The following is a 14461-nucleotide window of genomic DNA, read 5'->3' as shown; positions in this document are numbered from 1 at the left end:
CACCATGTCTCCCCAGGCTTCTCTGGACTGTGACCGTTTCTCAAACTTTCCTTGTTTTTGATAACCTTAATAATTTTGAAGCGACTTATCGGTCATTTGGTCAAATGTCCTTCAGTTGGATTTTGCCTGTATTTTTCTCATGCATTGACTGAGGTTATAGGTTTTTTTGTTAAGAGGTAAGGTAAAGTGATCTTCTCATCACGTCATGTCAAGGGTATATACTATCAACATGACTTATTACTGTTGATGCTAACCTCTATCACCTTGTTAATGTAGGGGTTGTCAGGTTTCTCCACTGTGAAGTTACTCTTTTTCTGTTCCTTTCCATGCTATACTCTTTGGAAGGGCATCACTCTGTGCAGCCCAAACTGTAGAAATGGGAAATTGTTATACTCCACCTTTATGAGGACAGAGTATCTTCATAAATTATTTGGAATTCTTTTGTATGGGAGATTTGTATGTACTCCTGCATTTCTTTAAGTATTCAATCATTTATGTCAATATGGACTCATGGATATTGATTTTACATTTTGGGTTATAATCCAATACTACTTTATTTTGTTGTTCATATTGGTTCCAGCTTTGGCTATTGAGATTTCCTTTAGTTGGCATTTGTGTCTTTTTGACACACCCTCCTCTTTTTTTGTTTATGGATTTTTTTCTTGAGCATTTTCTTAATTTCTATAAGATGCTCCAGGCTCATCTTGTATATTCCCTGCCCCAATCCTAGAATCAGCTACTTCTCCAAAGAGCCAAGGGTCCTTCTAATGAAAAATGATATTAGAAATAAAGATTTGGACATTTGGGATATTGTTGCCTCTAGACCCTCTCAGCTGACAGAGCAAGGAAATGTTCATGCATATGCTAACCTGACTAAATATGCATATCTGTAAGTATTTATATATGTATCTATCTGTGTCTTTGACAGCTACACAGGAGTTCTAGGTTCAAGTATTAGAGCTGTTATCTTCAGTTCAATTCCAGCACCACATGGATCATTGTAGCTTTCTCCCCTTGCTTGTCTGTAACCTCCCACTCCAGTGTGAGACACTTGGCTCTCATCGTCTGCAATCCATTTACCTAATTGTGCAATTACAGGTTACATGTATAATGGATTCAGAACCGTTAACCCATATTCAGAGTACATGTATAGTTGTTTCTGAATTGTTATCAGGTATACCTGTGAGAAACAGATTTACCTATTAGAGTACAATGCTTATGGATAGTTCTTTTGCTTTTAATCTTATAGATTCCACTTATTTTCAACTGAAGTCAGCAACCCTCCATCCTACCTCTACCTGGCTTCAGTGAAGTTATTTTATATGCTCCTAATACAGTTGTAATCTTTTGCCACAATCTGCATTACCTACTGGGATTCTTTGAGTTCCTAAGATTTAAAAAAAAAAAACTTCCTCCATTTAAGTTCTCTTTGTGCAATCCTCACATTGCACATTTATTTTTTTCTTTTCCTGTGCATGGTAGCAGACAGCTGGTCAGTAGTGGGATAGAAGTAAGACATTTTTTCACTTTAAATTTTCTTTCTATGGGGTTTGACAAATCCATACATAGTGTCATGGATCCACCATTATAACAGTGTCATACAGAAAAGTTACAGTTCTAAAGAGATCCCCTTTGTTTCTTTTTTTTTTTTTGAGAAGGAGTCTCGCTCTGTCACCCAGGCTGGAGTGCAGTGGCCAGATCTCAGCTCACTGCAAACTCCGCCTCCCGGGTTTACGCCATTCTCCTGCCTCAGCCTCCCGAGAAGCTGGTACTACAGGCGCCCGCCACCTCGCCCGGCTAGTTTTTTGTATTTTTTTAGTAGAGACGGGGTTTCACCGTGTTAGCCAGGATGGTCTCGATCTCCTGACCTCGTGATCCGCCCGCCTCGGCCTCCCAAAGTGCTGGGATTACAGGCTTGAGCCACCGCGCCCGGCCCCCTTTGTTTCATCTAGTAAACCCTCCCACCTTCCTATACCTCTAGCAACCCCTGATGTGTTTACCATCTCTATAATTTTGACTTTTCCAGAATGACATAGAAATGGAATAATACAGTATGTAGCATTTTCAAACTCGTTTTCCTCACATAGTAATAGCTACATTTAAGATTCATCCATGTTTTTGTGTGGCATAACAGTTCATTCCTGTCTTTTTATGGATTCCTTTTTAAGATGGTCTGAGAGCTCTGTTGCCCAGGCTGCAGTCCAGTGGCACGATCATACCTCACTGTACCTCAAATTCCTGGGCTCAAGCAATCCTCTTGCCTCAGCTTTCCAGGTAGCTGGGACTACAGGCACACACCATCATGCTTCACTAATTATAAACACTTTTTTGTAGACAAGGGGGCCTCAAACTTCTGGCCTCAAGGGATCCTCCCACATCAGCCTCACAAAGCATTAGTATTACAGGTGTGAGCCTCCATGCCTGGTCTTTATTTCTCCCTTTTTGATCCCTGAATGGTATTCTAATGTATAGATGTACCACCATTTATACCTATTAAAGAACACTGTGATTCTTCCAGTTTTTGACAATTGTGAATAAAACTGCTATTAAGTATTTAAGTTCAGGTTTTTCTGTGGACATGTTTCAAATCAGTTGAGTAGATATCTAGAAGTATAATTGCTGGCAATTGTATTTTTATAAGATATTTGAAAATAGTTCTGCTAGGTCATTTGAGCATTTCCCCACAATCATATATATAGTTAATTTAAGAAATGCTGTTCTATGTTAATAACATAGAGCAAACTTCATTCCACTCCTGTCTGGTTACCACAAATTGGTGATGTCCAAATGAGTAGGCTTTACAAATCACAGGCTGACACTCCTGCAGCTGTTCAAATCAATGAATACTCAATCACAGATAAAGGAGAATATCTTCGAACATCTTTGTTAAGGATATCCAGAGAAGGAATTCTAGGACTTTCCTTGGAAACCATCTGATAACTCAAAGAACCTTAATCTTAGGAAATTATCCCTGCCCCAGAATCCTCATGTTGTACATTTATTTCCTCTTCCTGTATGTAGTAGGAGACAGCCGGTCAGTTGTGGGATGGAAGTCAAAACATTTTGACTTCAAATTGTCTTTTTCTTTGATGCTTTTTTATGCTGGGAATTTGTTGCTCCAAAAGTAGGCCAATTACTAAAGTCATCAGACTCTCTCTCAATTTCTGAGATGTGAAATTGAAGGAAAGCAGCATGTTTTCTTACAGAAAACACTAGATATAAGGCACAACCAAGGAAGGGGTGGGAGGTCTGTTTCTCTGTTGTGACTTCATGATTCCTAGTTAAAGTTAGTGGGTGTCAAGTTGTTCAGTGATGAAGAGAGCAGAAAAGTGCCAAAGAAGCTGGTGATTTGAGACCTTTACTTTGCAAACATTAGTGATAGGAAACTAGAGTTGAGAAGAAATTCTAAATTTGAAGAGTGAATTCTAGATTATCCTTCCAAACTAACTATGTCCAGGAGTTACCAGCCTGAAGACCTCTACCACCACTACTGATGCTATTTTATAAAGGCAGAATGTTGTATGTAATGGTACAGGTATAGACTAACACTATATGGCCCTGATTGGATTCTTGAATCTGACATTTCTAGTTGAGTCATTGTCTTAGTCTATTTTATGTTGTTATAATCCCACAGACTGACTAATTTATAAAGAAATTCATTTAGCTTATGGTTATGGAGCTGGAAGTCCAAGAGTATAGGCTAGAATCTTCTAAGGGCCTGTGTGCTTCATCATCCTGTGGCCAGAAGAAATGTAGGGGGTTGAGAACATTTCAGGCAAAGGAAGCAACATGAATAGAGGAATAGAATCCAAAAGACTGTGGGCAGTTGGAGAGATCCACAACTAGTTCAAGGGATTGAGTTGGAGGTAGATGGGGCCAGATCATAATTGGTCTTCAGTGCAATGCTAAGGCGGATGTAATCTGAAAGCAATGAGAAGTAAGTGAGCAGGTTTAAGCAGTCATGCCATTATCAGATTTGTGTCTTGGGAAGATCCTCTGGCTACAGCGCAGAGAATAGATTGGAAGGGTGTTGGGCTGCAATTGGATCAACTAGTTAGGAGACTCTTGTAGTATCCATGAGGAAGAACACAAAAAGCCTGAACTAAGGGAAGGGGAGAGTTAAGGAATCAACATGGCATAGCTATCCATGGGTTGCTGATGAGAAAAAGAGGACAAGTTGAATCTTCAGCTTCTACATTTTTGATTCAAGATATGTGGCAAATGGAGTTCCTTTTACTGAGATTGGGAATCCAGTAAAAAGTGGATATTTGTAGAATATATCCTATGTGGATAGGCATTTTTTCAATATCTATTTTAATCCTCAATAATGCAGAAAATTGAGGTATTATTATCTTCATATTATACATGAAAAAACGAAAGCACAAAGAGGAAGTATATTACTGAAGCTTCTGGGGCTGGATTTAAATCTGGGTCTGTTTGATTTAAAACTAGTATTCCCTTTTTCATAGGATACTTCCTCCCAAGAAGAAAGCAAATTTAAGAAGAATAATATGCTTAGTTTGAATTTTGAATTTTAGTTTAAGATGCCTGAGAGCATTCATGTGGGTTTTTGTCCAATAAGTCATTTGAAAGGTCTATTGCTCAAGAAAGTTGTTTGTTCTGCTTAATGAAATAAAAGATGACACAAGCAAATGGAAGAACATTCTATGCCTCATGGATAGGAAGAATCAATATCATGAAAATGACCATACGGTCCAAGGTAATTTATAGATTCAATGCCATCCCCATTAAGCTACCAATGACTTTCTTCACAGAATTGGAAAAAACTGCTTTAAAGTTGATATGGAACCAAAAAAGAGCCTGCATTGCCAAGACAATCCTAGGTCAAAAGAACAAAGCTGGAGGCATCACGCTATCTGACTTCAAACTATACTACAAGGCTACAGTAACCAAAACAGCATGGTACTGGTACCAAAACAGAGATATAGACCAATGGAACAGAACAGAGCCCTCAGAAATAATACCACACATCTACAACCATCTGACTTTTGACAAACTTGACAAAAACAAGAATGGGGAAAGGATTCCCTATTTAATAAATGGTGCTGGGAAAACTGGCTGGCCATATGTAGAAAACTGAAACTGGATCCCTTCCTTACACCTTATACAAAATTAATTCAAGATGGATTACAGACTTAAATGTTACATAAAAACTCTAGGAAGCAAGATCTATGCAAATACATCAGCACATAGGCACGGGCAACTGCGACTTCATGTCTCTAAATCACCCAAAAGCAATGTAAAAGGGCCAAAATCTATGATCAACACCATGGAGATCATGAACTAAAGAAGCTTCTGCACAGCAAAGGAAAACTACCAATCCAGATAAAACTGTAACAGGCAAGACCACACATACAGACAATGCGGTGTAATGAGTTGTTTTGCCCAACTCTTCTATCATCAGACAAAGCGGCTAATTCCAGAACTACAAAGAACTCAAAATTTACAAGAAATAAAACACACCACCATCAAAAAGTGGACAAGGATATGAACAGACACTTCTCAAAAGAAGAGCATTTATGCAGCCAACAGGATACATGAAAAAATGCTTATCATTCACTGGCCATCAGAAACAATGCATCGTCAAAACTAGTGCATGGGAAATCTAGCCAATCTCATACCAGCTTAGAATGGATGTTTATCATATAAATAGTCAAGTGAAAACCAACACGATCAGGCTGACCTGGAGGGAGGGTGTGTGAGCAATAGGAACACTTTTACACTGTTGGTGGGGACTGCTAAAACTAAGTCAACCGATTTCGTGGAAGACGAGTGTGCGCGATCCTCAAGGATCTAGAACTAGAGAGGAATATCCATTTGACCCATGCACAATCCTAATGTTTACTGGGGGGAGGCTATACATTAATACTCCAGTAGGCAGTATGATGAAATCATGCTGCTGTAAGACACATCCACATGTATGTTTATTGTGGGCACTATTCACAATAGCAAAGACTTGGACACGGCAATGGTCCATCAAGTGACAGACTGGCTTAAAGCGCACAGAATGTTGTCATTTGGCCAGCGCATAATTCTGCCTGTGGATGTACCTTGCACACCTATGCCAGCCATAGAAAAAGTGGAATATGAGCTCCTCGATGGTCCTTTGTAAAAACTGGAACAAATGACTAGACTAGACAATGAGAAAACATCATCTCAGCAAACTATCCGCAAAGATGACAGGAATCTAAAAATCATAAAAAAGACACTCGTATATGTTCTCTACCTTCTAAAGGTGGAAAATATTGGGAACATGATACACCTGGTCACAAGGTATAGGGTAGACAAATATTGTCCCTTGATGATATAACACCGTGCCTGTTCCTTGGGTAGGGGGAGGGGGAAGATGGCTTTAGTATAGATTGAATTCTAAAGCCAGGTAACTATATAATCTCTTTAAATAGATATAAATGACCGAGTTCCTGTCATTTTTTTGTTAATTGTGTCTTTGCCTTATACCCATCATGGCATACATCGCCTTCTCCTATTTACAATATGTAACAAACCTGCATGCTGTTGCACATGGTACCCTAGTACTTAAAGTCTAATAATAAAAAAAAGTATATAATTAAAAAGTAAAAAAAAAAAAAAAAAAAAAAAAAGTGGTTTGTGTATGGTGGGAGATCAAGATTTGAAGTTTTTTTTTTTTTTTTTTTTTTTTTTTTTTTTTTTTTTTTGATCGAGTCTGGCTCTGACATCCAGGCTGGAGTGCACTGGAGTGATCTCTGCTCACTGCAACTGCCGCCTCCTAGGTTCAAGTGATTCTTCTGCCTCAACTTCCCAAGTAGCTGGGATTATAGGCATGCACCACCATGCTGGGGCTAATTTTTATATCTTTAGTAGAGACCGGTTTCACCATGTTGACCAAGCTTGTCTTAAACTCCTGACCTCAAGTGATCTGCCAACCTTGGCCTTCCAAAGTGCTGGGATTACATGCGTGAGCCACCGTGCCCAGCCAAAATTTGAGTCTTTAACAAAGAGTTAAAGCCATTGGAATCCCTTCAACTGGAGTACAATGATGGGCTTTCCAGAGAGTGAAGATTTGTGAAATTCCTGAAAATGCATGTAAATTCCTGTATATTTATAAGTAGGTTTTGTTCCCCCTTAGAGGGAGCTGAGCTTCCTTAGGTCTTTGAAGGAGTCTGTGCCTCTGAAAAGATCAAGGGCCGCTAGTGGAGAGTGTAAAAGAAAAAGGCCAAAAGTCAGAGCTCTAGGAACTATCAATTAAAGGAGTAACCGAAGAAGAAAACTAGCAGCAGAGACTGAAAAACTTTAGTCAGTGGGTAGACAAAAATCAGGAGAAATACATATTTTAAACATCATGAAGATAATTGCTCAAGATTATTAGATGCTACACAATGGTCTTATTAAGGACCAAAAAGAGATCATCATATTTGATAGGGCAATGGTGACTTTGCTGGAGGAATTTCAGTGGAACAGTAAGAGATGAAATTGTGATTACTGTGGTATTCAAAGGATGAAACATAAACCTCTTGAGGACAGAGATTTTTTTTATCTGTTCACTGTTCTTAAGACTTCACTATATTCCTGCCACAGAGAGATAATCAATAAATATTGTTGAAAGTTGAACAGATGAAGAAGTGGTGGCAGCGACCATTAATAACAGCTTTTCTTTGTTGTTCTATTTTCAGGCTCCATACCTACCTAACATCTATCTTCTCAAGAGCTCTGCCAGGGAAGGAGTAGTTTCTGTGTTTCATAAACAGACTGAGACTCAAAGAGGCTAAGTAAACTACCTGAAGCTGTATGGCAACACAGTGACGGATGTGAGATTCAAACGTGGATTAATCTGGCTCCAAAATTTCCGTTTTTTTTTCCACTACAACAAAACTAAGGAGAAGAGACAGAGGTGAATAGCTGTCTCTCAGTGGTTATTCTATTTTCCCTTATCTACATGTTTTCCTCCTTTCACTCTCTTGGTTTGTTCTTATCCTTCAGAGGTAAAGAGGAGCCTTCAGAGAGCTAAAAAGGTTGATCAAAGTACCAGATTATGAGATTATTCGGAGGCTAATATGCAATTCCTTGAGGTTTCCTTTCTCATCTCACTCTTACAGCTGCCTGTATTATTGCTTTCTGATTAACATATGGTCTCCTTTTTACTCCAGAAAACACTGGATCTGAATAATAAAGGATGCATACTTAAGCAAACTAAGGCATATATAGTTATCACTAAATGCTCAACCTGGAAAGAATATTGGATTGCAGTCTGCTCTTTCTGTAAAGATAATAGTATTATAAAACCACAAGAGACTAGAGGGAATATTTTCTACTCAACTAAGCATATCTAAAAGCACATTTGAAGTTTGGAGACATTATTCTATGTTATTATTTTTTTTTTCCCGAGACGGAGTCTCGCTCTGTCACCCAGGCTGGAGTGCAGTGGCCGGATCTCGGCTCACTGCAAGCTCCGCCTCCTGGGTTTACCCCATTCTCCTGCCTCAGCCTCCCGAGTAGCTGGGACTACAGGCGCCCACCACCTCGCCCTGCTAGTTTTTTTTTGTATTTTTTAGTAGAGATGGGGTTTCACTGTGTTAGCCAGGATGGTCTCGATCTCCTGACCTCGTGATCCGCCCGTCTCAGCCTCCCAAAGTGCTGGGATTACAGGCTTGAGCCACTGTGCCCGGCCTCTATGTTATTTTAAGAAAAGATTCTATAGCATTATTACCTGGTGGTAAGAAAATAACATGTTAAAAAAAGGTAATAGAATAAAAAATAAGTAAAAGTATGTGAACATACTAGACCCGGTTATACAACTCAACTGTTGAGAATACATTTTTTTAAAGTTGCCTGCATGGTTGCTCCAAGAGTTCTTCAGTATTTAGTATATGAAGACAGGCATATGCTCTGGCCATTTCCAGAAAAGCCAAGGCTGTCCTGTATGTTCTAGCCATCCGTTGTTAGGTGAAATGCATGAATGGTATAGAGAAACGTTATGGAGAGTGAATGTTACATGCCTCTGAGATACAATAGAAAAGAAGCCCTTGATTTAATATTTTGGTTCTTAGTTTGACTGTGACTCACAGGGAGTGATCCTGACCTGGGCCTTTCTGTCTCCTTTGTATCAGGAAATGATTTAGTTCAGAGAAAAGCAGGCATAGGTTTTAGTGGGACTCCCACCAGGATAATGGCCTTCTTTGTTCCTAGCTACTTCTTGAGGTTACTATGGCTATCCTTTAGGCCCCAAGCATGTGGACAGAGTTGAGAACAGGGTTAAGGAGAAGACTTAAGCAAAATCTCTTTAGCCACTGAGCAAGAAGCACTTATAAGTTGCATTTTGTAAACGTAGAGGATTTGGTCTGTGGTGATCTAGCTACATAAGAACTGGAAATGCCTAGGTTTAAAATCAGGGTATCAAGCAACCCAGAGCTTGTTAGATATGCAAGATCTCTGGCTCTATCCCCAAACTACTGTGCCAGAATATGCATTTTAACAAGACTGCTAGTGACTCATGCTCAATAATGTTTGAAAAGCACTGCTCCAGACTATTGAATAAGATTGGCCAGGAGGTGGGAAAAGGGATGGTAGCAGTGGTGCTTGCAATGTACATAGTCCTAGATATATAGAATCAGGATCTGTAAGAGTGGGGGCTTAGGAATCTATGTTTTAACAAGCTCCTCAGGGAATTTTTATGGACACTGGAATTTGAAGATCACAGGTAAGAAATAAAAACAGCTCAGGGGAGAAGTGCGATATACACTGTGAACACCAGCTGTCACCACTCTACAATTTAAAAATGACCTTGATAGTTAACAGTGAAAAACATTATTACAAGAACATTTTCTAAATTTGAAATGTAAAGATCTAGGGAACATGAGCTCTAAGTTAAACAGATTTGAATTATCCTGTGATTTTATTAAAGGTCTCTAGACATATAAATAGTTTACAGAGAGTAGGGGTTGGAGATTTAGAGATTTTGGGTACGTGTGACTAAGTCCATGTCAGAATAATGTCTTACTGTACTTGGGGAAATAAAGTGAATGCTTTTGTGGTTTAAAAACCAAACTGGACTCTACAGTCTGATAGTATGTAAGGCAGGTCAATGACTTTCTGAGAATATCTTTTCATTTTCTTGGCATTATGTCATGATGTTACTGGGTTTTTCAGATACTTAAGTTTCATGTGCAGCTCAGGGATTAAAAGTCTTGTACAGTATTCACAGGAACTTTTTCTGTATTTGTAGACACCACACCACACTGGCAGACTTGGATATGAATTCTGACTTTTCCTTATAGTTTCGTGCAGATTACAATGACAATTCCTTAACATCTCTGAGCCTTTAAGTGTGCATACAAATACCCACATAAGGGTTGTCATGAGGAGGAATATGAAAGGCTCTACCAATTGAAGCATTAAATAAATGCAAAGTAGTAGTTGAATGCTTATGGCGTTGGGCCTTCATTTTTATATTTGATCTTTGGAACCCCACTATAGCACCCATTTCCATAAAAATGACTCAGGTTTCACTAGAAGCCTAGTTACTTTTCCTAGTTAGGTCTTTTTTTTTTCCCCCATCCCAAATAGCCTTGCCTGATAAAATACTGGACAGCTAGGTAAGTTTGATGTAAAGTTTGATTTCATGTAAACAATGAATTTTTTTTTTTTTTAAATTCTTCAGCTAAGACAGCGGAAGAGGTGATTTATTGTATGGTTGTTATACTCGGCCACAAGTAAACACAGAAGTAGTCCAGAATGTCACAGGTCCAGGGCAAAAGACCAACAAGGGCAGTTTGGGTTATGAGCAACGTGGGTCTTAGAGGTGATTGGCGATCAGAGGGCAATGAAGTTCTAGATCATGAGATAAGCTCTGGACAGTAGCATGCAGTCCTACAACTTGTACCAGCATCCTTAGCGTCTAGCATTCCATGTTTCTGCTCCTGTGGCTTCCACGGTGCAAGAAGCTAGTGGTTTACTTGGACATCTGACTCATCTTCCTTCTTTTGTGCTTCAACTTGCACATTTGCTTCTTCCTCCACTTGGCTTTCATGGCACAGAGGTTTCTAAGAAAATGGTGCTAAGGCCGAGAGGACAATGAATAATTTTTTAGTATGACTATGTCCTATGTATTGCACAGCAAACTGGAAAATCTAACTCCAAAACCAAATGCTATCTACATTCATGCATCTTCTACTCACCAATGTCATCTAATTACTTACATCTTCTATTTTGCCTGTATTGAAAAAGTCTGATTCAAAGACAGTAATGTAGATCTAAAAATGCTCTTGAGAGAAATTATTGCTATCTGAAAGTGCACATCTTCAAAAAATTTATACTTCCTGTCTAGAAATGGCTCCGGCTTATCTCTAAAGACTGCTTAGAATAAAATAGAGTCTCTTAAGTACTTACTCCTTGGGATTATTTTTGATATTTGTTACATTCTGTTATTCTGTTGACTTTTGGTTATTCATGAACATCTCTTTCTCTGTCTCACTGTGTGGTTGTGGGAGTAGAAGGAGGGAAGAGGTGAATCTCCAAAATGCAATAATGTGAAAGCCACTTACATGTTGCTATTATGAACAATTCGGAGGCATTTTTTGGTACAACTTTCTCTTTCCAATTATCTTTGGTGTAGCAAATAATGCTATTAAAATATATAGACTTTATATAAAGAAAGGCCACATCCTGATACTGAAGGAGAGGAGGAAGAAGGAAAGGTGGGAGTTTGCTGTGTGCTCAGTAGAAGGAAGGGTCGTCCTGGGGAACACTTGGCAGTTTCAAAGTACTTGAGGAGGGTAGGTCACAAAATGGGAGTTTAACTGCACTAAAATAAATTCTTAATGACACTTTCACGTGGATGCCCTGAGGTAGAGTGAGGAATCACACCAGGAAACCTGATGTGGGAGAGAGCCACGTCCCACAGTTGGATCTAAGAAAAATGTCACTTTTGGGCTCACTTAACTCCGGACACTAGGTGTCAGTATACAGCAATGTAACGATTTTAGGATACGGGATGGATGTGCTGATTTAGTGAGGGAAGAGTTGTGAGATGATGTTTCGTTTCCTGCTGTTAACATAGGTCCTCGATTTATGGTAGAAGGTTCTTTCAGCTGTGATCTTATGAATCATCAATTGAGACAGGAACTGTGTTAGAGTCACCTCTGGGGGTTTCCTTCATATTTTCTTTTTCTTTTCTCACCGACTAGGACTGATTACTTCTTCACACCTCTGCAAAGTACTTAATTAGTCTCATCAGGCAGCCAAACTTGATACCTTCATCCAAATTTAGATACAGAGATGATGAAGGTGTTTCATTGGCAGTTAGAGCCATTAGAGGGACCCTGCAGGGCAGAGAGACATTGCATTGAGGCGATCTGAGCTGAGCATAGGGGTAAGGATATATTCCTGGACTGTGCGCTGCTGTCACTGAGAACATTTGCAAATCTGCTGACACATTACAGTGGGAATATCCCCTGGACGCATGGAAGGCCTAGTGCCCTGTCATTTGAGCAGTGCAGGCACGTCACCGGTCCATGGGAATGTCAGTGTTCATGCTGCTCTTTGATATAAAGTTTGCATTTTCTATATGGTTTGATGATGTTTAGTGGGATCAGTGATGCCTGTTTGTTAATTGCTTACAGGAGATTTGGACTTAAAAATAAGATCTTGGTAACATTGTCTGTTTTAAATTTTATTGATATTTCTGAATTCCAAGGAAATTACATACATATCAGATGATCTTTGAGATCTCATTTTTTTTTCTATTATTTTTAGTATTCTGTGCACTCTCTCTTATATTTCTACCCTTTCTCCTGCATAAGTAAAACAGAATGATTTGGTTAGAATTTGAGGATGAAAATTATCAAGGCTATATTCTCAACAACAATCTGGGATTTGAGTTAATTTTAATGTCCAATTTGTATCCCACTTGCCCCCTTTACATGTGTGACTTTATTTTGAGCTTTTAATATTATTCACTCTTAGTCATACCAACTATGCTTATCCCTACCTAAATCTTTCTCATCTTGTTATCACCAGCTGGTAAATTCTTCCTGCTTCCTTTTCTTATATAAATGTGGCTGCTTTTTCAATATTCAGCTCCAAGCCATGTCCTCTGTGAAGCTATCTGGGTAATTCGTGGTAATCTGCTTTCCTGAATCATAGAGCATTGCTCAATTTAGCTCATGATTATAACCTAGTCTCAGTCACTTTTTAATTAGTTTTACTCACATGTACATATACACACACATGCCCACACACACAACCAACTAGATTATAAGCTTTTCAAAAGTGAAGGCTGTGCCCCAGTGACATCTAGTAATATGGTGGGTATTATATATACATTTTCAATAGATAGCCATTTTTTGTTTATCTCTTTGATTATGGAGGCTAAAACATAATAGGTATTCAATAAATGTTGAGAGATCTGAGGAATTGATTTAAACTACTCTGCTGAAGTACTAGATCTTTGACAATATTAGATTGTGACATTTGGTGTGACAAAACTGGTAGTCATTAGCATATACCTTTGCAAGAGCTAGCTCAAGTTGTATGCCTTCCATGACAACTTCTCCAGGTTAATACAGTCCTCGTTGCTCTTCCTGGTGCTGATTTTCTCCTTCTCCTGTTTCTGAACTACTAAAGCATCTTATCATATCTACATTGGGCAAGTGCCTTAGGACTATATCTGTAGAATGGGTTTAATAATAGTGCCCATCTAATTGGAACTATGATAATTAAATGAATTAGTATATATAAATTACTTAGAACATTTTCTGGCATATGATAAGTAATCAATTTAGTCATGGTTCTCCAGAGAGGCAGAACTGATGAGATATATGAATTAGCTCAGTTGATTATGGAGGCTGTGAAGTCCCATGACAGGCATCTGCAAGCTAGAGAACCAGGGCAACGGGTAGCATGGCTCACTGGGAAGTGTGGAGGCTGCAGAACCAAGGAAGCCAATAGCATAACTCTCAGTTCAAGGCCAAAAACCCAGGAGCCTGGGGGTTGCTGGTGTGTTTCTCAGAGTCCAAAAGCTAAGAAGGGGAGTTGTAACATTCAAGACCAGCAGGAAAGTATCCTAGCTCTAGAAGACACAGCAAGATTTTGCCCTTTCTCCACCCTTTTATTCCATCTGGGCCCCCAGCCAATTGGAAGGTATCTGCCCACATTGAGAGGGGATCTTCCCCACTCAGTTCATAGACTCAAATTCTAATCTCTTCTCGGAACATTCTCAGAGACATACCTATGGTGGCCTAATAATTTTAGTCAAGTGCCAAATCACCTAGAGTTTCCCTTCAGCAGAGCGAAGGGCTTTAATTTAATCTAACTGGAGAGATTGTGGAGAAAAGGGAAAACTTATGTACACTGTTGGGGGGAATGTAAATTAGTTTAGCCATTGTAGAAAGCACTTTGGCAATTTCTCAAAGAACTTAAAACAGAATTAAGATTTTATCCAGCAATTCCATTATTGGCTATATAC

General features: G+C 39.1%; 1 protein-coding gene across 1 annotated transcript in view; it reads left to right on the top strand.

Moving 5' to 3' along the window:
* Nucleotides 1-14461, top strand: part of LOC108534020 (uncharacterized) — a 269309-nt gene that overhangs the window by 1442 nt on the left and 253406 nt on the right. The gene's annotated exons all lie outside the window — the stretch shown is intronic.

Source organism: Rhinopithecus bieti, unplaced genomic scaffold, assembly GCF_001698545.2.
Source record: "Rhinopithecus bieti isolate Rb0 unplaced genomic scaffold, ASM169854v2 scaffold_11587, whole genome shotgun sequence".
NCBI classification, from domain to species: domain Eukaryota; kingdom Metazoa; phylum Chordata; class Mammalia; order Primates; family Cercopithecidae; genus Rhinopithecus; species Rhinopithecus bieti.
This window is presented reverse-complemented; position numbering and strand designations above follow the sequence as displayed.